Here is a 27,256-nt window from a genome sequence, read left to right on the forward strand (position 1 = left end):
GTTATCATGTTGGAAAGCTTCTGTTTGACCTATTCACGATCAGACCTACTAAGGAGACTGCCTACACTACGCTCGTCCGTCCTCTAAGGAATACTGCTGCGCGGTGTGGGATCCTTACTAGGTAGGACTGACGGAGTACATCGAAAAACTTCAAAGAAAGGCAGCACGTTTCGTATTATCGTGAAATATTGGAGAGAGTGTCACAGATATGATACAGGATTTGGGCTGGAAATCATTAAAAGAAAGGCGTTTTTCGTTGCGACGGAATCTTCTCACGAAATTCCAATCACCAACTTTGTCCTCCGAATGTGAAAAATTTTGTTGACACCGACCTACATAGGGAGGAACGATCACCACGATAAAATAAGGGAAATCAGAGCTCGTACGGAAAGATATACGTGTTCATTGTTTCCACGCGCTATACGAGATTGGAATAATAGAGAATTGTGAAGGTGCTTCGATGAACCCTCTGTCAGGCACTTAAATGTGATTTGCAGAGTATCCATGTAGAAGTAGATGTAGATGTCATTTGTCACCGCTTCTGGTCAGTGTACTTTGGAAACAAGCAGAATTCTGATTCTGTGTGTAGTGATAAAAACGTGTTTTGAGGGATGTTAAGTAAATTTTTCTAGCTACATAACTTTGTTTTGTTTATAGTAACACACAATTGCTGTAATTCAGAGTATTTACCACATATACTTGCATATAATACCACCTACCGAAAATTTCGCAATTTATTGCACTTTTTTTCAAAATTTAGGAAATTATATAAAGCTACTCTATGAGGCATAGCGTAACAGTTTAATTTGGGATACATTGTAACACCGTTACAATATATACCATTACTTTTTATGCTGATGAAAAGTAGTTACTTCACTCTAAAAATAATATGAACTAGCGGTTGTAAATTATGGTATCCAGTTATAGATTGTCAACACGGTTCGTAAAACAGCACGAAAAACAGAGATTGCTCTCCATACTGACGATGATATGAGGGGTGCTATTGAATTGGTGCTTTCTGGAACTACTCTTTGCAAGGCAGCTCCTATTAAGAACTTATGGAACTTACTCCAGGTACAGCATCCATTGGGAATTTTTTTTTACCAAAAACAGCACTTAATGCATAAAACACAGCAAATAAATTTAATTTACAGCGTTTACTTTTCAATATATTGCAGGGATGTTAAGAAGAATAAGCAAAGAGGAAAAACAGATATTCCTATGTGTCCGAAATTGCTCGCGAATGTCCGGAACCGTGCGACTGCTACGGTCTCAGGTTCGAATCCTGCCTCGGGCATGGATGTGTGTGATGTCCTTAGGTTAGTTAGGTTTAAGTAGTTCTAAGTTCTAGGGGACTGATGACCACAGCAGTTGAGTCCCATAGTGCTCAGAGCCATTTGCTCGCGAATTTTCTCTGATGAACAAAAACAGACGTTAGTAGGCTACTTAGTCAAATGTTCTCAACTGTAGAAGTAAGGCGTCTGGCATTCCAAACATCGCACCATAACAATCTAGAAGCCCAGGAAACTGGGAAAACTGTGGGAAAACCGGAACAGAAGAGAATCGAAGCATTTGTGATGTGTTGCTATAGACGAATATTGAAAATTAGGTGGACTGATAAGGTAAGGAATGAGGAGGTTCTGAACAGAATCGGAGAGGAAAGGAATATGTGGAAAACACTGACAAGGAGTAGGGAGAGGATGATAGGACATCTGGTAAGACATGAGGGAATGACTTCCATGGTACTAGAGGGTACCCTAGAGGAAAACAGAGATCAGGTCGCAAGTGATAAACTGAGATGAAGAGGTTAGCACAGGAGAGGAATTCTCGGCGGGCCGCATCAAACCAGTCAGAAGACTGATGACCAAGAAAAAAAGAAAAGATTGACTCTATGCTTTTAGAGGATGCCATCCAAGTCTTCGACGTCCAGAAGTTTGCAGTTTATCAAGGGCCACATTATTCAGTAAAACTAATGTTGGAGTATCCTTCAATAATCCGAAAATATATACATAGTACGCATAATAGGTGCTCCTGGCATTGCTGCTCCTCCTGTAATGATATTTCCCAGAGCAAGTTACAATTGTCGTATGCTTACAGATGCCCCTCCAGGGACAATATAACTTGCAGCTACATCAGGCTGAATGAACAGTGAGTCGTTTCCATGTGTCATGGAGAATTTTGTGAAACACGCACAACCAAAGGTAAATCTTTAACTACTCGCTCTACACAACAATGAAAGCCACTTTGCTATAGAGGTACTGAATATTGGTAAGGAAAACGGTGTAACAGTGCTAACAATTCCGTAACACTGCCCCAAAAATGGTTCAGATGGCTCTGAGCACTACGGGATTCAACTGCTGAGGTCATCGGTCCCCTAGAACGTAGAACTACTTAAACCTAACTAATCTAAGGACATCATACACATCCATACCCGAGGCAGGATTCGAACCTGCGACCGCAGTGGTCTTGTGGCTCCAGACTGTAGCGCCTAGAACCGCTCGGCCACACCGGCCGGCAACACTGCACCAATCGAATGCAACCTCTAGATGTTAGTGTGTTCAGTTCATTTCAGGTTCATTAAAATTCTGATGTTGATTCATAGCTAATGCATCACCTTGGAAAACCATTGTCTGTTTATCATGTTGCTGGATGTGTTGGCAAGTCTTCATTCGCTCAATGACAGCAACCCTCATCATGACAGAGAGGATTTTCCCATATGACCGTGACATTTTCACAGAAGATAATTTTATGTGTATTTCTGTGGCAGACCGCGTTTTTATCTATGAAAACCCAGCTCCATGAACTTCTGAGAATGCACTAACTGACAGCGCTCATCAGTCTCATCAAATCCAGATTTAGTTGCTATTCCTAGGACAGATGGTGAAGCAAGCAGTGCAATCCATGCTTTAGGAGCTAATAATGGTCAAAGGGAGTCATAGGACGACCCTTCTAACGCACTACCAGAGGAAGATCCACTATCACAAAGTAGGCCTGTAATTGGTCCTGTTATTTTCAGAGGTCCCCTAAAGCCGATGTAAGAATACGCAACAGAAGAAACAGAAAGCAGGGAATGAGGTGCACTGTATAACAGACACTCCAATTAAAGAGGTGTTTGAAGAACATTTATGAATGCGGGAGATGAAAGAAAAAAAGAAATGTAGGGCAGGCAAAATTCAGCATTAAAAATCGTTTTGTTTGTAACGGGCAGCAAACAGACGCTTTCCGCCTACGCTGGACGTCGCGTGAAGATATGACGACCAGTACTTGTTTAGTCTCACTCCAGCCACATATGCGATATGCCCTCAACGCGAGAGCATGTCTCATGAGTCAGACTGAAGTAAACACTTGTCTGCAATGTATTCGATAAACTCTGCAACAGAGATAGCTACACTACGGGTAATTTACGCCTCTTCCAACCGTTTTCTGTGGATTGTGCGTAAACAGTGGTACTCACAAGGGAACCTCCCCATCGCACCCCCCTCAGATTTAGTTGTAAGTTGGCACAGTGGATAGGCCTTGAAAAACTGAACGCAGATCAATCGAGAAAACAGGAAGAAGTTGTTTGGAACTATGAAACAAATTAGTAAAATATACAAACTGAGTAGTCCATGCGAAGATAGGCAACATCAAGGAGAATGCGAGTCAAGGAGCGCCGTGGTTAGCAAGAGCAGCTACGGAACAAGAGGTCCTAGGTTCAAGTCTTCCCTTGAATGAAAAGTTTATTTTTAGGTTATGTGACAAACTCTTATGTTTTCATCACTTTTTTGGGAGTGATTATCACATCCACAAGAAAACCTAAATCCGGTAAGGTAGAAGAATCTTTTTACCCATTCGCTAAGTGTACAAGTTAGGTGCGCCGACAACATATTCCTGTCATGTGACGCACATGCCGTCACCAGTGTCGTATAGAATATATCAGACGTGTTTTCCTGTGGAGGAATCGGTTGACCTATGACCTTGCGACCAAATGTTTTCGGTTCCCATTGGAGAGGCACGTCCTTTCGCCTACTAATCGCACGGTTTTGCGGTGCGGTCGCAAAACACAGACATTAAACTTATTACAGTGATCAGAGTCGTCAATGAACGAACGGACAGATCATAACTTTGCGAAAATAAAGAACGTGAAACTTTCAGTCGAGGGAAGACTTGAACCAAGGACCTCCCGTTCCGCAGTTACTGACGCTAACCACAGGACCACGGCGTTCCTGAGTTCACACGTTCCTTGACGTTGCCTATGTTGCGCATGGACTACTCAGTTTGTATATTTTACTAATTTTTTTCATAGTTCCACACAACTTCTTCCTGTTTCCTCGATTGATCTGTGTTCAGTTTTTCAATGCCTATCTACTGTGCCAACTTACAACTAAATCTGAGGGGGGTGCGATGGGGAGGTTCCCTTGTCAGAAAGGTTTCTCATACAGTGAAAACATGAGGAACACCGGGATTCTGCAAAAACAAGTAGAATTATCAGTAAAGATACGTTTATCTGATAACAAGTGTGGCATGTCTTAAGTACACTACTGGCCATTAAAACTTCTACACCAAGAAGAAATGCAGATAATAAACGGGTGTTCATTGGACAAATATATTACACTAGAATTGTGCATGTGATTAGATTTTCACGCAATTTGGGTGCATAGATCCTGAGAAATCAGTACCCAGAAAACCACCTCTGGCCGAAATAACGGCCTTGATACGCCTGGGCATTGAGTATACAGAGCTTGGATGGCCATTCAGCTTCAACACGATACCACAGTTCATCAAGAGTAGTGACTGGCATGTTGTGACGAGCCAGTTGCTCGGCTACCATTGACCAGACGTTTTCAATTGGTGAGAGATCTGGAGAATGTGCTGGCCATAGCAGCAGTTGAACATTTTCTGTATCCACAAAGGCCCGTACAGGAGCTGCAACATGCGGTCGTGCATTATCCTGCTGAAATGTAGGGTTTCGCAGGGATCGAATGAAGGGTAGAGCCTCGGGTCGTAACACGTCTGAAACGTAACGTCGACTGCTCAAAGTGCCGTCAATGCGAACAAGAGGTGACCGAGACGTGTAACCAATGGCACCCTATACCATCACACCAGGTGATACGCCAGTATGGCGATGACAAATACACGCTTCCAATCTGCGTTCTGTAAACAGAAACTGGATTCATCCGAAAAAATGACGTTTTGTCATTCGTGTATCCAGGTTCGTCGTTGAGTACACCATTGCAGGTGCTCCTGTCTGTGATGCAGCGTCAAGGGTAACCGCAGCCATAGTCTCCGAGCTGATGGTCCATGCTGCTGCAAACGTCGTCGAACTGTTCGTGCAGATGGTTGTTGTCTTGCAAACGCCCCCATCTGCTGACTCAGGGATCGAGACGTGGCTGCACGATCCGTTACAACCATGCGGATAAGATGCCTGTCATTTCGACTGCTAGTGATACGAGGCCGTTGGGATCCAGCACGGCGTTCCGCATTACCCTCCTGAACCCACCGATTCCACATTCTGCTATCAGTCATTGGATCTCTACCAAACCGAGCAGCAATGTCGCGATACGATAAACCGCAATCGCGATAGGCTACAATCCGACCTTTATCAAAGTCGGAAACGTAATGGTACGCATTTCTCCTCCTTACACGAGGAACCACAACAACATTTCACCAGGCAACGCCGGTTAACTGCTGTTTGTGTATGAGAAATCGGTTGGAAACTTTCCTCATGTCAGCACGTTGTAGGTGTCGTTACCGGCGCCAACCTGTGTGAATACTCTGTAAAGCTAATCATTTGCATATCACAGCATCTTCTTCCTGTCGGTTAAATTTCGCGTCTGTAGCACGTCATCTTCGTGGTGTAGCAATTTTAATGGCCAGTAGCGTTAGATTTTGAGATCGCTTTCATATGTACATTCTTTCTCATAATACCGTAGAGACAGGGAAATAAGTCCTTCGCAAATGATAATACGCAGAATGTCTTTTTAATGTTCGTGACACTTCAGTGTTTCGTGACAGATAAATATGGTTCCAAAATGAACTGTGTTACTTTTTGTCACGATATTCGGGACTTCATGAAACTATAGGTACTGAATAACACGGTTGTTAAGATTAACAGTGAGACATGAGGTGGAAGGAGGCGGTAAATGTATTCAGCGTGAAAAGCCGGAGCTGCACTACTGCTGCGGTTTACCGCCACGTTGCCCTCGTTTAAGCAACAAAGAGATTGGAATACGTCAAACAAATAATTGAGGACGTAGGTTGCAAGTGCAATATATTGAAGATATGGGATAAAAGTTAATTACACCAAGAAGTTGAAAAAAGTTTGCATTCCGTCACTGGCTTAAACGTTTAGCTGGGCAGCGAGAACCATTGTAGTATCCTTGTTACACTTTAAACTCAAAATTTGAAGTTAATCGAAGTACGTTTACTTGATTTCAGCGGTTCTGTAGACGTATTATCCAATAAAATTAGCTGCTGGCAACGTTAACATACTGTAAATTTATTTATTTGTTGTAGCTACGCAAATGGTACTTTTGGTAATAATGCGGGGTACTTTTTCACCCATATCAGTATCGCTCATCTGTAGGATGTTGCGTTTGCAGATGACGTAATTATTGTTTAACGTCATTTCTTCTTGAAAATATCAGGGACTCTTTAACATCTCGTTGACAATCTCAAGGTAGACGGCTGCAAATATATTTCGGTGCGTTAGTTACTATCGCCAAAGAACGCTTCAGGAATGTATTTCTTCTCAATGTGGTGTCTCTCATTACGTCAAGAAGACTAACCTGTCTCCCTAGCCAGGGTCGGTAACACACGTCTGTCGGTTTTGGACCGATTTGAAGTCGATGATTCGAATCACGTTTCAGGAAGAAATTTTCATCTCACATACTTGGCCTTGAAGGGGAGGAAAAATTTTGGCGTGAAGTTCACCAATCTACCCGCCTACACCCTGAATTAAATTACGAAGATAACCGCAGTGTGTCGTGAGGTGAGGGTATGTGACAGCGTTGTTCGCGATTCATCCGTCTATTGTGGACGTTATGGCTCGTGGTTCCCTTGGTGTTACCGACAGGAGTATGCTATGTGGCTCTGAGCACTATGGTCATCAGTCCCCTAGAACTTAGAACTACTTAAACCTAACTAACCTAAGGACAGCACACAACACCCAGTCATCACGAGGCAGAAAAAATCCCTGATCCCGCCGGGAATCGAACCCGGGAACCCGGGCGTGTGAAGCGAGAACGCTACCGCACGACCACGAGCTGCGGACGGGAGAACGCACTGTGCCGGGTAATTAGGAGAGTAATGCCGTGTTTAGCAGGTAGTATGTTTACCACTGAACAGTTTTCGTTGCACACTTTTAAAGCAACCTTGTGAACTTAACGTGGCAATCAGAAGCGGGGAACAACATCATGTAGTCGACAGAGCATTGCTTCATCCTGTGGTCGAGGGCAGCGGGCAGCGGGGAGTGGTGGGGAGGGGGGGAAGGGGGGAAGTGAGTTAAGAGTGTAAGGCTACATGATGAATAGTATCGTATTGTTCGGGTTGTATGTCTTTGTACGTCAGATTTAGCACCTGGAGGCTCTTCGTCTTCGTGTAACTTCACATTTGTCATCACGAAGCCGGTTGGCTCTGTTTCGCATCTCGCTCGAAATTTAACCAGCATTACATGAAATTATCATCGTTCTCTTCCATCACAGTTACAGACGTACTTCAAATACTGTTGGAAGTGATTGTGCATACGGAATCTCACACGTTCAGGGAAACAAGACCGAGAAAGAAAGGAAAATGATAACCTAGTAATTAAAGAAAATAAACGTGTTGTGAGGTAAGTTCGCAAGAACTTAAAAGTAACCAGCAAACGAGGTGTAAGTACGCATCCATTTAGACGAAATCGTTCATTTTACGAACTATGCCTTTTTTGTAATTTTTATGCATACTAATTCGTAATGTGACAAATTACTACGGTGTAACGAGATTGGTCTACAAAGGTGAGTACGATACTTCACACGAAAGAAATTAAAGTTATGCATGTGAAAGAAACATATCAGTTAGTGCGGTACGTTGTCTGCTGTTTCTGAAGCGTCAACCATAATTTCCTAACAACTTTTGTTGGAGGCGTCGAGTCCAACAACAAAAGAGTGTTTTCAAAAAGCATTTACCGGAAAATAACTGACAGTCCTGCAAGGACTGGGCGCAATGTCATAGGGGCACGCGTACACCGCACTGTTATCGAACTGTGTTTTTAAATTCAGTCTCGGGTGACACAAATGGTACCATTACCGGCTTACTAAGTTCCCATAAGATGATCTATTTAACAAAAAAGACGAACGGGTTCACTAAAACACTAGAAATCCAATTACTATGTAATATATTCTGTTGCTTATAGTTCTTTATAGAAGTTACTTTGATTTTTTAAGTCAGTTTCCTGTTTTTTGACTATGTGTCTGTTCCTCTTAAAAGAAATCATCTGATGTTAACTTATTGAATGCTTAGAGCCGAAACCGGTAAAGATAACATTTGTGTAACATGCTTTGTTGCATGTGCATGCGTCAAAAGAAAGAGAGAGAGAGAGAGAGAGAGAGAAACAGACAGACAGACAGAAAGAGAAAGAATTTGTCTGAGAAAATATGATTCACTGATCTTAGTTCTTCTAGCAGGAACGTTCGTGTTTTGCGCGATCTAAAGCTATGCTGAATATTTCCTAGTCTGAATATGTGGCAACGTGAGAACAGATAAGCAGTGAGTTTAGAAACTGTCTCTCAAGGAAGCCGCTTGTTGTGGTCTAGGCCTTACAACAGAAGAGCGCTGGCCGAGCAACGGATGTGTTGTGTAAACCTGAGTCAGTTCGTGCGCCACTGCGGAAGCAGAATTCTTTCAAGGACACTATTTCAGTCACAGCAACGCCATGACGATACAGCACATACGTTAATAATCTCCAACTAATAAAATATTGCTAGATACATTTTATCAGTGACGTATTTGATGTAAGTCTTACTCTTTGAAAGACAGAGTGGCCGTGCGGTTCTAGGCGCTACAGTCTGGAGCCGAGCGACCGCTACGGTCGCAGGTCCGAATCCTGCCTCGGGCATGGATGTGTGTGATGTCCTTAGGTTAGTTAGGTTTAAGTAGTTGTACCGTAGGTACAACCACAACGGAGGGGTATCTGTTGAGAGGCCAGACAAACGTGTGGTTCCTGAAGAGGGGCAGCAGCCTTTTCAGTAGTTGCAAGGGCAACAGTCTGGATGATTGACTGATCTGGCCTTGTAACAATAACCAAAACGGCCTTGCTGTGCTGGTACTGCGAACGGCTGAAAGCAAGGGGAAACTACGGCCGTAATTTTTCCCGATGGCATGCAGCTTTACTGTATGATTAAATGATGATGACGTCCTCTTGGGTAAAATATTCCGGAGGTAAAATAGTCCCCCATTCGGATCTCCGGGCGGGGACTACTAAAGAGGACGTCGTTATCAGGAGAAACAAAACTGGCGTTCTACGGATCGGAGCGTGGAATGTCAGGTCCCTTAATCGGGCAGGTAGGTTAGAAAATTTGAAAAGGGAAATGGATAGGTTAAAGTTAGATATAGTGGGAATTAGTGAAGTTCGGTGGCAGGAGGAACAAGACTTCTGGTCAGGTGACTACAGGGTTATAAACCCAAGTCAAATAGGGGTAATGCAGGAGTAGGTTTAATAATGAATAGGAAAATAGGAATGCGGGTAAGCTACTACAAACAGCATAGTGAACGCATTATTGTGGCCAAGATAGATACGAAGCCCACACCTACTACAGTAGTACAAGTTTATATGCCAACTAGCTCTGCAGATGACGAAGAAATTGAAGAAATGTATGAGGAAATAAAAGAAATTATTCAGATAGTGAAGGGAGACGAAAATTTAACAGTCATGGGTGACTGGAATTCGTCAGTAGGAAAAGGGAAAGAAGGAAACGTAATAGGTGAATATGGATTGGGGCTAAGAAATGAAAGAGGAAGCCGCCTGGTAGAATTTTGCACAGAGCACAACTTAATCATAGCTAACAATTGGTTTGAGAATCATGATAGAAGGTTGTATACATGGAAGAACCCTGGAGATACTAAAAGGTATCAGATAGATTATATAATGGTAAGACAGAGATTTAGGAACCAGGTTTTAAATTGTAAGACATTTCCAGGGGCAGATGTGGACTCTAACCACAATCTATTGGTTATGACCTGTAGATTAAAACTGAAGAAACTGCAAACAGGTGGGAATTTAAGGAGATGGGACCTGGATAAACTGAAAGAACCAGAGGTTGTACAGAGTTTCAGGGGGAGCATAAGGGAACAATAACACAGGAATGGGGGAAAGAAATACAGTAGAAGAAGAGTGGGTAGCTTTGAGGGATGAAGTAGTGAAGGCAGCAGAGGATCAAGTAGGTAAAAAGACGAGGGCTAGTAGAAATCCTTGGGTAACAGAAGAAATATTGAATTTAATTGATGAAAGGAGAAAATATAAAAATGCAGTAAATGAAGCAGGCAAAAAGGAATACAAATGTCTCAAAAATGAGATCGACAGGAAGTGCGAAATGGCTAAGCAGGGATGGCTAGAGGACAAATGTAAGGATGTAGAGGCTTATCTCACTAGGGGTAAGATAGATACTGCCTACAGGAAAATTAAAGAGACCTTTGGAGAGAAGAGAACCACTTGTATGAACATCAAGTGTTCAGATGGAAACCCAGTTCTAAGCAAAGAAGGGAAAGCAGAAAGGTGGAAGGAGTATATAGAGGGTCTATACCAGGGCGATGTACTTGAGGACAATATTATGGAAATGGAAGAGGATGTAGATGAAGATGAAATGGGAGATACGATACTGCGTGAAGGGTTTGACAGAGCACTGAAAGACCTGAGTCGAAACAAGGCCCCCGGAGTAGACAACATTCCATTGGAACTATTGACGGCCTTGGGAGAGCCAGTCCTGACAAAAGTCTACCATCTGGTGAGCAAAATGTATGAGACAGGCGAAATACCCTCAGACTTCAAGAAGAATATAATAATTCCAATCCCAAAGAAAGCAGGTGTTGACAGATGTGAGAATTACCGAACGATCAGTTTAATAAGCCACAGCTGCAAAATACTAACACCAATTCTTTACAGACGAATGGAAAAACTAGTAGAAGCCGACCTCGGGGAAGATCAGTTTGGATTCCGTAGAAATACTGGAACACGTGAGGCAATACTGACCTTACGACTTATCTTAGAAGAAAGATTAAGGAAAGGCAAACCTACGTTTCTAGCATTTGTGGACTTAGAGAAAGCTTTTGACAATGTTGACTGGAATACTCTCTTTCAAATTCTAAAAGTGGCAGGGGTAAAATACAGGGAGCGAAAGGCTATTTACAATTTGTACAGAAACCAGATGGCAGTTATAAGAGTCGAGGGACATGAAAGGGAAGCAGTGGTTGGGAAGGGAGTAAGACAGGGTTGTAGCCTCTCCCCGATGTTATTCAATCTGTATATTGAGCAAGCAGTAAAGGAAACAAAAGAAAAATTCGGAGTAGGTATTAAAATCCATGGAGAAGAAATAAAAACTCTGAGGTTCGCCGATGACATTGTAATTCTGTCAGAGACAGCAAAGGACTTGGAAGAGCAGTTGAACGGAATGGATGGTGTCTTGAAGGGAGGATATAAGATGAACATCAACAAAAGCAAAACGAGGATAATGGAATGTAGTCGAATTAAGTCGGGTGATGTTGAGGGTATTAGATTAGGAAATGAGACACTTAAAGTAGTAAAGGAGTTTTGCTATTTGGGGAGCAAAATAACTGATGATGGTCGAAGTAGAGAGGATATAAAATGTAGACTGGCAATGGTAAGGAAAGCGTTTCTGAAGAAGAGAAATTTGTTAAGATCGAGTATAGATTTAAGTGTCAGGAAGTCATTTCTGAAAGTATTTGTATGGAGTGTAGCCATGTATGGAAGTGAAACATGGACGGTAAATAGTTTGGACAAGAAGAGAATAGAAGCTTTCGAAATGTGGTGCTACAGAAGAATGCTGAAGATTAGATGGGTAGATCACATAACTAATGAGGAGGTACTGAATAGGAATGGGGAGAAGAGGAGTTTGTGGCACAACTTGACCAGAAGAACGGATCGGTTGGTAGGACATGTTCTGAGGCATCAAGGGATCACCAATTTAGTATTGGAGGGCAGCGTGGAGGGTAAAAATCGTAGGGGGAGACCAAGAGATGAATACACTAAGCAGATTCAGAAGGATGTAGGTTGCAGTAGGTACTGGGAGATGAAGAAGCTTGCACAGGATAGAGTAGCATGGAGAGCTGCATCAAACCAGTCTCAGGACTGAAGACCATAACAACAACAATAACAACAAAGTTCTAGGCGACTGATGACCTCAGAAGTTAAGTCGGATAGTGCTCAGAGCCATTTGAGCCATTTTTTGTCTTTCAAAGGCTTAATACTATTACTCGTTTTAACTGTTGACTAAGAACTCAAGATAACCTGACAGCAGACAAAATGTGCATTTTTGCTATTGTCAAGCCACCCACAAGGTCTAGCAGAACAGTGATTAATGAACCTACAGGCTTTAGCTCTTATTATCGATTACAGTCAGCACTGGACTGAACTGAGAAACTGCCATTCGCTATCGCAATGCGAATGTCAATATCAACAGCAATCAGTGAAATGATTTCCACAACTGGATAATTGGACCCACCCCCTCTCTTCTGCCTCACGTGTGAGTTAGATACTTTGACAGTTACATGTTTCGTAGGTAATGCGAATGATTCTTTTATAGAGATGATGTTGGATTGAGTCAGTTTACAGCATGTGTATAAAGTTAACACTCATGAACGCATTATTATATTTAGTAATACCTCTTCTCATGCAACTACACTTTTTGTTTTGCTGGCTACCATTATTTAATTACAAATTTGTCAACGGGATACAAGGAGTTATCCAGGAGAAATGATTTTAAATTAGATTTAAAACTTGCTTCGCTATTTTCCAGACGCTTTATGTTACTTGGAAAATGATCAACAGTTTTTGTTGTTGCACATTCAACTCCTTTCTGAGGCACTGACAGCTTTACCAGTAGGTAATAAAGGTCAGCCGGTCGGGGTAGCCGAGCGGTTCTAGGCGCTACAATGTGGAACCGCGTGACCGATACGGTTGCAGGTTCTAATCCTGCCTCGGGCATGGATGTGTGTGATGTCCTTAGGTTAGGTTTAAGTAGTTCTATGGCACTGATGACCTCAGAAGTTAAGTCCCATAGTGCTCAGAGCCATTTGAACCAATAAAGGTCATTTTTCCTTCTAGTGTAGAAGTTACGGACATCACTGTTCTTCTCAAATTGTGATGGATTATTTATGATGAATTTTATTAGTGAACGTATGTAATATAAAAATGGTTCAAATGGCTCTAAGCACTATGTAACTTAACATCAGAGGTCATCAGTCCCCTACACTTAGAACTACTTAAACCTAATTAAGCTAAGGACATCACACACATCGATGCCCCAGGCACGATTCGACCCTGCGACCGTAGCAGCACGGCGGTTCCGGACTGAAGCGCCTAGAACCGCTCGGTCACAGCGGCCGGCTATGTATTGTTACGGCGCAGTTAAAATGCCTAGTTTTTTGAACTGAAAACCATGCATTATTCACACTACTTGCTTTTGCGCAATCAGTACTTTCTTCCTAAGTGATGAGCTACCCTAGATTATTTATTTCGTCATAAATTATTGAGTGGAAATGTGTAAAATGTGTTAGGTGGTTGATACGTCTGTTTCTGCTTCGCAGATTAGCAATTATACGAAGAGCGAAAGTAGCTGAACATAATTGTTTGAGAAGCTCAGTAACATGTTTCCCCCAGTTCAAACTTTGATCAATATTTACACCCAAAAATTTGGAGCATTCTACTTTACTCACTGACTCCTGATCATGTGCTACATTTGTGACTGATATTACTATTTGTTGTACAGAACTGAATGTAGTGTATTTATTTATTGTTTTTTTTTATTTTCTTAATGAAGGTGTGTCAACTTCCAGAGAACCACTCAATAATTCTCTGGAAAATATCATTTACAAACTCTTATGTTGCTTTCTCTGTAATAGGATTTATTCTAACACGATTATCGTTTGCGAAAAGCAACAATTCCGTATGTTGAACGTTAAGAATGGAAGGTTATTCACATACTCACATGTTCTTAATGTCCAACTATCATTACAAAACATAACCATTAATTGTTTAAAATAGTTAGGAGAAGTTGATGAAGGCACAAGTCTGCGACTCTTAACCACCCAAAATGGCGGCCGTACCTTACCTCACAGAGCACGATTCAGTACGACCCACTCACTGCGACCGAAGAAGACCTAAGAGCTCAAGCGCTCGGAGCACCTTTGCGCCGCCTGCCAGTTACAGAGGTACACACACACACACACACACACACACACACACACACACACACATGAATATGAAAAGGTCAGATTGCTACTCTCCACACAGAGGGGGCTCTGAATCGCAGACGGCCACAGCGAAACATTTAAGCTTCTGGACAAAAAACTCCATCTTCCGAAAGAGAAAACACACACAAACACACACAAACACACACACACACACACACACACACACTGCCTTTGAACATCTGGGCTACTTCACAATATTTTCATACCCAATTAAGCAAGCATTCACGTTGATTTCATATGTGCTCCATTCCTCTACATACAGTAACTTCGTATATTCATGAGTTATGTACAGATAACTGATGCGTGTATCATGGCGGAAAGTAAATCAAGTCGGGCATAAATGAACTATCCTGTAACTTTAGCACGTTACTTGTGATAAACGATTTTCGCCTGTTTTTAACCAATGTTTCCGGCGGTATAGCAGGATTTCTCAGATTAACACAAGTTTAAATATTTCCGTATCAGTATGGTTCGTTAAGGAAATATTATTCTTCACAGACAAATTTTTGAGATACAGCTGTTACAGGCTCAGAAAGCATGTTGTGAATTACATTGAAATACAGGCCGCATCGAGGAAGTCACCGGAACACGAAAAGCCCCACCCCCTTCCCCAAAATATTCGCAGTTCGGTCCTCCTCTCCCTTAGTAACAACTCAACTGGCATTTCGAGTAAAAGTCCCTGACACTACTTCGCTCGTTACTTGAACATTCTGGGTGAACAAAGTTAAAATCGTCAATACATCTGGAGTATTGGCTTTGCAAATAATTAACTAAATAATAAGTGCTTGTTCTTTGCTCTCATTCAGATCTACGTGCAAGGTCTTTGTAAGTGATTGTAGCGATTTTGCGGATTTGCTGTAGCTGTATTCATTGACATATTGTCACAGGGCTTTGAACACACGTAGAAAATTTTTTTTTTGAAATTGACGTGTTACAAGTGCTCTATATATTTCCCTATATTTCCCCTCCCCGCCCCCCCCCCCCACCCCTTGATTCTGCAGTTATTAAGAAAGTCAATGATAAAGCTCTCCTGACATTCGGTGCAACGTGTCTCTATCAATCTTTTCAAAAGCACTGCTGATGCGAGTTCGCACTTCTGGTAAGTTTTTTGGTGGAGGAGGTCTAACACTGAAACTATCAATATCTCCACACAAAAAGACGCGTGGAGCTAGGCTGGAAAAGTGTAGAGGCTATGACATGAATTGATCATCAACCCCAACACGAACGATCCATCGGTTTCTGTTATTCCTTTTTAAGAATTCACGAACATCCTGATAGAAGTGGGATGGAGCACAATGCTGTTGGTAAATAAAGTCCACAGTGTCGGTGTCCAGTTGTGTCATGAGCCAATTTTCTAGCACGTCCGCATAAACGTGTCCTGTAACGGTCTTTTGGCGCAATGACAAGGGACCGTAAGGTTTAAACTTTCCACTCCCATAAACTACACAGAACACATTATCTTTTGATGATACTCGAACGTGCTGCATGACAGCACGGGAATTCTTTGCCCCATAGTTTCGCATACCATGTCTGCTTACTGTGACTTTTATAAAATATGTTGCTTCATCACTGAAATAGAGTTTCTCACTAAACCCATCCTCTTCCATGAGCTTTTGCAACTGTGCTGAAAATTCAGAGACCCTGTCATTGTGATCAGGCGTCACAGCTTGTAGTAATTCCAAGCGGTAAGGCTTCAGCTTCTGCCGTTTCCTTAAGATCTTCCAAATGATCGGTTGTGGTATATTCAGCTCTCTGTTTGCCCTGTTCGTCGACTTTTGTTCGCTGCTTGCCTGAATACCGTCAAGCGCTTCTTCACTGACTGTAGGCCAATCCGTTGATTTCTCATTGCAGACACATCCTGAAGCTTTAAACTGTGCACTGCGACGCCAGATGGAGTTGGCAATTGGGGAACATTTGCTGAACTTTGTTCTGAAGTGTCGTTGCACTGTCACGACAGACTCATGTAAATGCGTTGCAAGCACAACATACGCTTTTTTGGCACCTGTCGCCATCGTGCCTAACTGCTCACAGCTGCACTCTCGTAACAGAAATCTGTAGTGCGACTGCAACAATACAAAACATTTAGAGTTTTTATTTATCACTGTTGTTGAGTTTTGTGGCTATATGTCTATTTATGTAACTGCAATGAATATGTGAAATCGCTTCATTCACATATTATAACCTCGTATTTCCAGTAAACTCTGCTGATAGCTCTAATACTTTTCCTTGTAGACTCCCTAACCACATTGATAACATTCATATTTTAGAAGTCGTACACTACATTTTATGAAATCATGTGTATCTCTTTCGGAGTATCCAATAAACAAATTTTAATCAACGGAGTTGCTATCCTGGAAATATTCAGCTTTAGAAGACTATGTCTGAAATACTGTCTACACTCAAGTCCGTCCGATTATTTTTCTTTTTGTTTTAGGTTTTGTTTTGTTTTACGCAGTTTCTACACGAGGGGCAGTCATAAAGATTTAATTATCAGCTCGAAAAAATAAAGTTAAGTAATTAATTTTTCCTTTGGTTACAGGTAAATTTCTGCAGCCCGAGTACACATTAAAATCGCCGTGCCACGATACGGCATTACACCACTAGAGAAGGCAAAACGTAACTACGCATCCCAGTGCCGATGAGGAGTATCAGGTAACAGTTCACGTTTTGTGTTTAAATGGGAATAACGCTGCAACTTTCTTTTCGTCAATAATTTTTTTAACTAGTGAACTTATGTAGTCAATTCAACATTGTAACTTAATTCAGTTCATTGTGATTATGCGGTAATGGGAGCCCGAGTCGGAGCAGAACACTTTTATTTTTAAAATGACGAAAGATAAACAATATTTACTTTTTGTAGGTATTCCATTAAGCTATGATCTAATGAATCATTGAGACAGCTTGTTATTTCTTATTTCTATCAACCTTCTTTATATTTGTTTTGCTCCTAGTGAGCGCGCATGATGATTCCTGCTCCAAGTCCCTTCAGTTCCTTGTTTTATCTTCATTGTTATCATAGTTAAAAATCTAGTTTCACATCTATAAATCTTGAATGTCACGTTTCTCATCTACGTGATGTGTTGAAGTAGTGTGTGTGTGTGTGTGTGTTAGAATGAACGATGAGGCAATCGCCGGTACAGTGTTTAACTCTGCCATTACAGAGGGGAGCTGACGTGATGAAAAGTCTAAGACTCATTTGTTACTCATAAGAAATGATCTGTAGAAATTCATTCTTTAGAAATGACTGGCTTGGCTTCTTATTTTCTCGACCGTTGAATTTTCGAATATCTTAAGTGCTCCAATGTTCTTGGCATTGGGCAACAGGACTTCGTTAATTAAATGACAAGCAAGTCCTAAGTAATTATTACAATTTGTACTATTTCTGTGAGATGGCTGCAATAGTGGCTAAGCATACCAAGGGCATTACTGGTACAAATTAATAGAACAACACACAATATTTGAACAAAAATGATTCATCATTGTCACTTAAAGAAACTTACATTAGTACAAGATAGTGGCTAGGGGGAAGAAAGGGTAAAGAAGGAAGTGATAAGTGAAGTATGTCCGACAAAAGGCGGATATTGCTTTGCAAAGATAACGGACTTCGTGAACTTATTCGTTCAGACCTTAAGCATTATGACTTTAAGCTTAATATACGTGGAATTCACCTTTGCTCTAGGGGTAGCGTCTTTGATTAGTAATCAAAACGTCCTCGGTCCCGGGTTCGAACAGGGAGCGCACGGTAGCTTAGCGTGTTTGGTCAGAGGGCTGGCTGCCCTCTGTAATGCAAAACTGAGTAAAAGAATGGACGATCAACTTGAACGGATGTCACGTGTCGTTCACCCGGACCAAACGCAACGAAAAATACCGAAAAAAATGAAGAGGGAGAGAGAGAGAGAGAGAGAGAGAGAGAGAGAGAGAGAGAGAGAAAGCCGTCAACACCTAACTTTTGAATGAAAGTCATCAGCAGTGGTTGGTGGTGTAAGAAGTCAGCCTCATTCTGCCAACGGCCTTTTACACATGACAGAGGACCTGATAGAGTTTCAGGCCACTCTTTCACCCTCGGGTGGGAAACTGCCCCTAAAGGCGGATGAGTCAGTGATGATCAACATGAGGATGCAGAAGGCAAAGGAAACCACTGCATGAAAGATGTATAAAGTATATCCACAGGCCATAAGGCCTGTTACTGAAAAAGTGTCATGATGATCTTTCCATTGGCAAAAGATTCCGGAATAGTCCCCATTCGGACCTCCGGGACGGGACTGCCAACAACAGGGGAGGGGGAAGGGGGAGGGGGGGGGGAAGGGGGAGAGGGTCACGAGAAAAACACTGAATAACCAACGACGTTCTACGAGTTGGGTCGTGTAACATAAGAAACCTGAACGTGGTAGGAAAACTAGAAAATCTGAAAAGGTTAATGCTAAGTTTCAATCTACGTATAGTGGGAGTCAGTGAAACGAAATGGAAAAAAGACAAGGATTTCTGGTTAGATGAGTACAGGATTATATCAACAGCAGCAGGAAGTACTACAACCAGAGTGGTATTCACTATGAATAGGAAAGTAGGGCAGAGAATGTGTTCCTGTGTACAGTTCAGTGACAGGTTTCTTCTCATCAGAACTGACAGCAAACCAGAAATCCAACACTGACAACGATAGTTCAGGTACGTATGGTGAAAGTCGTAAGCCGAAGATGAAGAGAAAGTATGAGAGGATATTGAACAGGTAATTCAGTACGTAAGAGGAGATGAAACTCTAACAGACATGGCGGTTGGAATGCGGTTTTGGGGAAGGAGTAGAAGAGGGGGTTACGGGAGAATATGGTCATGTGACTAGGAGTCAGAGAGAAGAAAGGCTAACTGAGTTCTGCGATAGAATTCAGCTAGTAACGGCGAATACCGTGTTCAAGAATCACAAGAAGAGGAGGTATACTGGGAAAAGGACGGGAGACATAGAAAAATTTGAGTTAGATTTCATAACGGCCAGGCAGAGATTCCGAATTCACATACTAGTATGTATGGTATACCGAGGGGCAGATATAGACTCAGGCCATAATTTGGTGGTGATGAAGAGTGAGCTGAGGTTAGAGAGACTAGTCAGGGAAGAATCATTATGTAAAGAAGTGGCATACGGAAGTACTAAGGAATGAGGAGATACGCTTGAAGCTCTGTAAGGCTATAAATATTGCGGGTAGGAGTAGCGCAGTAGGAGTTTCGTTGAAGAGGGATCGACATCTCCAAAAAGGGCCATAACAGAAGCTGGAACGAAAACCACATGTACAGAAAAGGTAAATACGAAGAAACAATGGTTAACGGAAGAAATACTTCAGCTGATCGATGAAAGAAGGAAGTACACAAATATTCAGACAAATTCAGGAATACAGAAATACGACTCGGTTATGAATGAAATAAACAGAAAGGGCGGGGAAGCTAAGGCGAAATGGCTGCATGAAAAATGTAAGGAAATCGAAAAGAAACGAAGGACTGACTCAGCATAAAAGTAAAAACGAAAAGCAAGGATGGTAGTATTAAGAGTACAACAGGAATTCCGCTGTTAAATGCAGAGGAGAGAGCAGATAGATGGAGGGAGTACATTGAAAGTCTCTGCGAGGGCGAAAGCTGGTCTGATGTGATACAAGAAGGAACCCGAGTCGATACAGAAGAGACAGGTTTCCAGTACTGGAATCAGAATTTAAAAGAGCTTTGGAGGACTTAAGATCAAATAAGGGAGATGGGTTGGATAACATTATATCAGAATCCCTGAAATAATTGGGGTATGAGGCAAGAAAACGACTACTCACGTTTTTGTGTAGAATGTACGTATGAGCCTGGCGGTATACCATCTGACTTTCGTGAAAATATCATCCACACAATTCCGAAGACTCCAAGGGCTGACAAGTGCGAGAATTATCGCACAATCAGTTTAACAGCTCATACTTCCCAGCTGCTAACAAGAATAATACACAGAAGAGTGCAAAAGCAAATGGAGAAGGCGTTAGATGACAATCAGTTGGTCTTTAGGTAAGGTGATGGCGCCAGAGAGTGAGTTCTAATGTTATGGCTGATAAAGGAAGCAAGTATACAGAAAAACCAAGACACATGCATAGGATCTGTCGACCTGAGGAAAGCGTTTGAGTATGTAAAATGCTGCAAGATGTTCGAAATTTTGAGAAAAACACGGGTGAGGTATATGGACAGATGGTGATGCACAACATATGCAAGAACCAAGAGACAACAATTAGAGGGAAATACCAAGAACGAAGTGCTCGGACTAGAAAGAGTATAAGAGAGGGTGGTAATCTTTCACCCCTGTTGTGCGTGGAAGAAGCAATGACGGAAATACAAGAATGGATATTAATGATTAGATTCGCTAATGACATTGCTGTTCTGAGTGAAAGTGAAGAAGAATTACAGAATCTGCTGAATGGAATGAGCAGTCTACTGAGCACAGAATATGGACTGAGAGTAAATCGAAGAAAGACGAAAGTATTGAGAAGTATCAAAATGAGAACAACAGGTAGCTTAACATCAAGACTGATGGTCAAGAAGTAGATGAAGCTAAGAAAATCTACTAACAAGGCAGAAAAATAACCAATGGCGGACGGAGTGTCCTTCTTTGCGTAGAATGTACGTATGAGTCTGGCGGTATACCATCTGTCTTTCGTGAAAATATCATCCAGACAATTCCGAAGACTCCAAGCGCTGACAAAAGCGAGAATTATCGCACACTCAGTTTAACAGCTCATACTTCCCAGCGGTTAACAAGAATTCCTTTAGGAATTCACACACATTTGAACGGGCTGAAATTGAAAGACTCCAAGCTGCAAATGCTTACCCCGTCCGTCATTGGTTATTTTGCTGCCTAGGTAGTAGCAGACTGGTACTGGCAAAAACGGCATTCCTGACCAAGAGAAGTCTACTAGTATTAAATACTGGCCCCACTTTGAAGAATAAATTTCTGAGAATGTACATTTCGAGCACAGCATTACATGGGAGTGAAATATGAACTGTGGGAAAACCACAACAGAGGAGAATCGACTTGAGACATGGAGCTACAGATAAATGTTGAAAATTGGGTGGACTGACACGGTATGGAATGAGGAGGTTTTGCGCAGAATCGGAGAGGAATGGAACGTGTGGAAAACTCTAAAAGGAAGAAGGAACAGGATGATAGGCCATCTGTGAACCTGTCAGGGGATAACGTCCATTGTACTAGAGGGAGCTCTAAAGTGCAAAAACTATAGGAAGACAGAGCCTGGAGAACATCCATCAAATAACTGAGGACGTAGGTTGCAAGTGCTACACTGAGATAGTTGACACAGGAGAGGAATTCATGGCGGGCCGCATCAAACCTGTCAGAATGTCGATGACGCAAAATAAAAATAAAATAAACATAAAAAATGAAAAAAGACGAGTCCTTTTTTCATAGCAAATGACACATAGTTACACTGTTATATTTGCTCTTAGAGGAAAAATGTAGTTTTACTAAAATAGAAGAAAGGGAGAAATACGAATAGGTCGGCACAATTGTGAATGATATCTACAACCCCTCCTCAGGAACGAAAGTTGGCCAGCCACAGGGAGAGTAACCATTTCTTACAAAATATGCTTCGTCTGCACTGTTCATGTCCCTAGCGACAGTTGCTTCACCCGCAACCTTTATCCCTATTTAAAACTGACCAAGTTTAAAATGTGTGCACTATATTACTTTCAGTAAGTAACTTAATTGCTGTGATCCTCACTTTTGAACCGGCAGAGCCGGATGGTGTGGCCGCGCGGTTAGGGGCGTCATGTCACGGATTGCGCGGCCCCTCCAGTAGGAGGTTCGAGTCCTTCCTCGGGCATGGTGTGTGTGTGTGTGTGTGTGTTGTCATTAGCATAAGTTAGTTGACGTTGTTGTAAGTATAGGGATCGATGACCTCAGCAGTTTGGTCCCTTAGGAGTTCAGATACATTTGAACCGGCTGAAATTGAAAGACTCCAAGCTGCAAATGCTTCGTGTTTGACCGCTGCTACTAGTAAGTGATATTAGTAAATAATAACAGTACTGTGTGCTACAGTACGTTAGTTATTATGCACTACCATGTTTTCCTGGCAACTAGTTTGTTTGTGTGTTACAGAGTGAGTAAAGAAATAATTTGTGGTCCATGGCAGAAATTACCTACAACTTGGAGGCAATGAGCATTCGTTGCGTGCCGGCCGGTGTGGCCGTGCTGTTCTAGGCGCTTGAGTCTGGAACCGCGTGACCGCTACGGTCGCAGGTTCGAATCCTGCCTCGGGCATGGATATGTGTGATGTCCTTAGGTTAGTTAGGTTTAAGTAGTTCTAAGTTCTAGGGAACTGATGACCATAGATGTTAAGTCCCATAGTGCTCAGAGTCATTTGAGCCATTCGTTGCGTGTTTGACACTCATTGTCATATACGAGCGTTACACTGCACAAAATGTGTCTGTAGTTGTGGATATGTGGAGAAGATGTTCATACATTCGTTTCACTAGCTGTGACCGATACCGCATTATGTCATGTGTAAATGACAGTTGTTGGAAAAAAGGGATTATTGGGCTTATTAAATCAATATTAGAGTCTTAACAATATTTATGATAACAATAACGATCTTTCAAAAATAATTTCAAACTGACACACAATAGAATCTTTTTTGGTTTCTAAGCCTAAAGAGATTTCGTTTTACCATCAGGGGAAAGGGATGGGAGGTGTTAACTAAGCGCAGGTTGGGACCCACTGGTGTAGAGAGATGGCTCGTTTGTTCGGCTCATTTGGTGGAACGTACAGCAGCAACGTATCATCGTACAACACAGTGGTTAGGTGGCGTAGATGCTTCTATTGTTATCAGAGAGTCTGAAGGAAGACGAACTAAATGACTGTACATATCTCTCCGAAGAAGTGAGAACCGCACAACAAATCCTCGGCTCACTCTGCATTGAATCCATTCACACAAGCTGCTTGTTCGGTTCAGAATTCCAAAATATGTTGAAGTCCCGGGCCTAGAAAACCTGTGTATTACAATCGAAGTGATTATGAAATACCGACAATCAGTCACGAATCAGTTTTCATCCTTCGCGGAATTTTAAAGATGACAAACGTCCCCGCTCGCCGGGTCCGCGACTTCTTAAAACAGCCTACCGAACCGAGGCAATAGCTAAAATTTCGCACCCGTGCCAGACCAGATCAGAGCCACTTCGACGCAAAGTACCTAAGCAATGGATGGAAACACGCGGAAATACCAACGCCGTAAAAGGCGAAAATCCAATCGTCATCTGGTACGGTGACGCAGAGCGTCATTTGGGGCTGCCTTGGTGTAGTGCGTAGGAAACAAGACGAAGCGCCTTATAGGGAGGGGAGTGTGTTTTCTCTACAATACCTTCTCAGTTCACCTTGCACTGGACACAGCCACACAAGCTGCTTGTTCGGACTGTCGAATTTTTCCTCCCTCCCTCCATTCTTCCGATGCAGCACCCAGTGGCTTCTCCATCCTTCACCAAACGAACAAACCAATGTGCGATGGCCGTTGCTGAAATTGAGGCGAGATCGTGTGACTGGTCGAATGTTTACAAAGCAGCAAAACTGCAGACTTCTACAACAAACATCTTCACCATGTCGTTGACGTTGCTTTGTAGGATGAATGTGGAGAGGGTGAGTGCAGCGATCTCCAGATTTCGCTGCGACAGTCTTGAGAGGCAAAGGGCGAGTCGTCGCGCCCTGAAAATATTTTAAGTTCGGAGGAAGCAGCGGACGGACGGGCCGCTTGGCGGGCGCGGGCCGCTCGGCAGGCCGACGACGTGGTGCCAGACGCTGGCCGTAGCAAGAGGGATCCAGCCGCGTGGCTGGCAATTCCATGGTGACGCTATGCTGATGAAGGAGACACGCCGGGAGTGCCAAATATGGCGGACCTTGTGAAACCGTAGTGGCAGACATTTCACAGTTCGTATAGAAATAATTAGTAGCCAGATGAATCATGATACCTCAAAAAGAAACATGTACATTACCATCATTCGCACGACGATTCTGATGGTGTAATCAGATTTTCAATATCTTTATTAGTTCAAAGTTTAGTATCACACGGTAAATATACAAGTAACACCCAGCAACGAAGCCGGCCAGTGTGGCCAAGCGGTCCTAGGCCCCTTCAGTCTGGAACCGCGCGACCGCTATGGTCGCAGGTTCGAATCCTGCCTCGGGCATGGATGTGTGTGATGTCCTTAGGTTAGTTAGGTTTAAGTACTTCTACGTTCTAGGGGACTGATGACCTCAGGTGTTAAGTCCCATAGTGCTCAGAGTCATTTGAACCATTTTGAACCAGCAACGAATTTCCAAAATATAAACGCGTCATCCGATTATGTCTATCACCGTGTCTTTAGAAAGCTATTAGTGTAAACTTAAATTGGAATGAATTACAGGTAGGTAACTTGAATAGTACATGAGTTATTGGAGGTCAAAGTGGCCGATTACTATCGATCGCGTCAGACCATATGTACTCCACAGTTACACGAAGAAACGGTAGCAGCATGCTCATAAATATATTTATTCATCTATGTCTTTGTTTATATTCGATATACCGGTACACTATTCATGAAGAAATTGGTTAAATATTTACTGTGCTTTATAAAGCACAGAGATATTAGGCTACTGGCCTACCTTTTATTCTATTCCTTTGATATATGTTTATTTAATTCGTTTATGTATCTAATAATGTGTGTTAGAGCGTGTCCAGCCGTAGGAATATTTATTTAATTTCAAGTTATTTAAATGTAGATCCAGTATTTTGAAGGTGTTTCATTATGTTTGTGTGGATGCGTCAGCCAATCACAGCGCTAGTGAATGGGGGGCTGGATGGAGTTCGGGAGAGTGCGGCAGTTCTGGAGGACAGGACACGGGCAGTTTGGAACGGTGAAGCGCGAGGGAGGGTCGCACAGGACACGGCGAGGGTCCTTGAGCACGGCGCGACGGACGCACAAGTCGGCGGAAAAACTTGGACAGTGGAGCAGTTTGCGCGTGGTCGCGGAGGATAGAAATATTTCGGAGTGCCGACCTGTACGCTTGTGTGATTTCCGTGGCTTCTGCAGTGAAGTCGTAGTATGCGTTCAGAAGTGAATATCTCGCGAGCTAAGTTGTTGTTCATAATTAATTACGTGAAGTAAGAATCTATTGTTTCCCTGTCATTCAACTTACATTTTATTTAATTACTAGACCATCAACACCAATAAGAGATTTGCAGAAATATATCTCATTCTCAAAAGTAGTTCTACTATCGTACTCATCATTTAAAGTCGTTAAGATAGTACCTGCAGATTTTATTTAATTGCAATCTTTCATTTATAAATTGAAATGTTACTTTCATAATTCGCTATTGCCGAGAGATAGGAACCTTCGACCATTCGAATCATGTGTGTATTCTTGTCGTATACTGTAGACTCAGCAGTATTTGGCCTGTAATGCAGCAACTACGCATCCCACCCCATAGACAACGAAACCAGCGATAACTTTAAATATTTCAACGTTGAGTCGGAGGGTACGTAGTTGAGGGCCGCACCACACCACAACACATCATTTTTGTTCGAAAGCCCGCAGTCTGATGTTTCCGACGTAATTATTAAAGCTCTGTGTCCTGTCTTATTAAAATATTCCGGGTCGTAACGCCATGAACGAATCTCTTCTAGAAACTCGCAACATAACCGGTATATTTTAATGAGTTTGACATTTCCGGATGCCTACATTCTACAAAAATCTGGACGTGACGTCACAGTCGCAACCTCTACACCCCCCTCCCCCAGCGCCCCCCCTCCTCGCCCGTTATCCATTCCCGACCGCATTGCACAGTGCGTGTGGTGCAGCAATGGGCATCACACCTGCTCAGAACATAGCTTGCTCTATTATCAACAACCGTCAATACGCGTTATGTTTCAAACATTTTCCAGATAAGGTTTCGTCCATTCTCTTCTAAGAACCATATATCTGTTCATATCAATGCTACACTACATAAAAACTCCACCATATGACTAAATATGGACGATTACTCTGCAGCTCACAATTTTGTACCTGACAGATGGTTAATCGAACTGCTTTCAAGCTATTTCTCTACCGTTCCACTCTCGAACAGCGCGAAGGAAAAACAAATTAAATCTTTCCGAGTGAGCTCTGACTTCTTTTATTGTATTATTATGATGATTTTTCCCTACGTAATTCAGCGCCAACATAATATCTTCACATTCGAAGGAGAAAGATGGTGTTTGAAATTTCATGAGAAGATCTGCCGCGACGAGAATCACTCCAACCCTCGAATCATATCCGTGAGACTATCTCCCCTATTTCACGATAATACAAAACGAGATACCGTTCTTCGAACTTATTTGACACTCTTCGTCTCTCACATCTGGTACGGATCCCATCCTGCGCGTCGGTACCCCAGAAAAGAGGTAGGGTCGTAATGTAGGCTGTCTGTTTAGTAGACCTGTTCCGTTTTCTAAGTGTTCTGACAATCAGTCGCCATCATTGGTTAGCTTTAATCACAGCATTATCAACGTGATCGTACCACTTTACGTTATTCGTAATTCTTATCATTATGTATTAAGTTGAGCTCACAGCCGTTAAATTTGTGTGCTTTATCGTCTCACAGAAATTTAGGGGATTCTTGATAGTATTCAAATGGACGACCTCATACTTTTCCTTATTTAACGTCAATTGCCGCTTTTCACGTCGTACAGATATCTTGTCTAAATCATTTTGCAATTGATTTTGACCACATGATGACTTTACAAGACGGTAAATGAGAGCACCATCTGCAAATACTCGAAGAGTGCCGCT

The sequence above is a fragment of the Schistocerca nitens genome, chromosome 1 (assembly GCF_023898315.1).
Source record: "Schistocerca nitens isolate TAMUIC-IGC-003100 chromosome 1, iqSchNite1.1, whole genome shotgun sequence".
NCBI classification, from domain to species: Eukaryota; Metazoa; Arthropoda; class Insecta; order Orthoptera; family Acrididae; genus Schistocerca; species Schistocerca nitens.